The sequence below is a fragment of the Otolemur garnettii genome, unplaced genomic scaffold (genome assembly GCF_000181295.1).
Source record: "Otolemur garnettii isolate 467f Iridium unplaced genomic scaffold, OtoGar3 scaffold00007, whole genome shotgun sequence".
Taxonomy (NCBI): Eukaryota; Metazoa; Chordata; class Mammalia; order Primates; family Galagidae; genus Otolemur; species Otolemur garnettii.
Genome location: NW_003852402.1, coordinates 5,330,543 through 5,330,882, shown reverse-complemented (window position 1 = coordinate 5,330,882; position 340 = coordinate 5,330,543). Strand labels below are relative to the sequence as shown.

Below are 340 nucleotides of genomic sequence, written 5' to 3'. Positions count from 1 at the left end.
TGTCCAGGGTGTGCTGGGTGTGCTGAGTAGGATCTGGGTAGGTCCCCACTGTCCAGGGTGGGCTGGGTGTGCTGATGGGACCTGGGTAGGTCCCCACTGTCCAGGGTGTGCTGGGTGTGCTGAGTAGGATCTGGGTAGGTCCCCACTGTCCAGGGTGGGCTGGGTGTGCTGAGTAGGATCTGGGTATGTCCCCCTGCCCAGGGTGGGCTGGGTGTGCTGATGAGACCTGGGTAGGTCCCCACTGCCCAGGGTGGGCTGGGTGTGCTGATGGGACCTGGGTAGGTCCCTGCTGTCCAGGATGGGCTGGGTGTGCTGATGGGACCTGGGTAGGTCCCCCTGC

The 340-nt window shown here is 64.7% G+C and overlaps 1 protein-coding gene across 4 annotated transcripts in view; it reads left to right on the top strand.

The window, feature by feature from the left end:
- MPPED1 (metallophosphoesterase domain containing 1) overlaps window positions 1–340 on the top strand; it is a 71,800-nt gene that overhangs the window by 19,814 nt on the left and 51,646 nt on the right. The gene's annotated exons all lie outside the window — the stretch shown is intronic.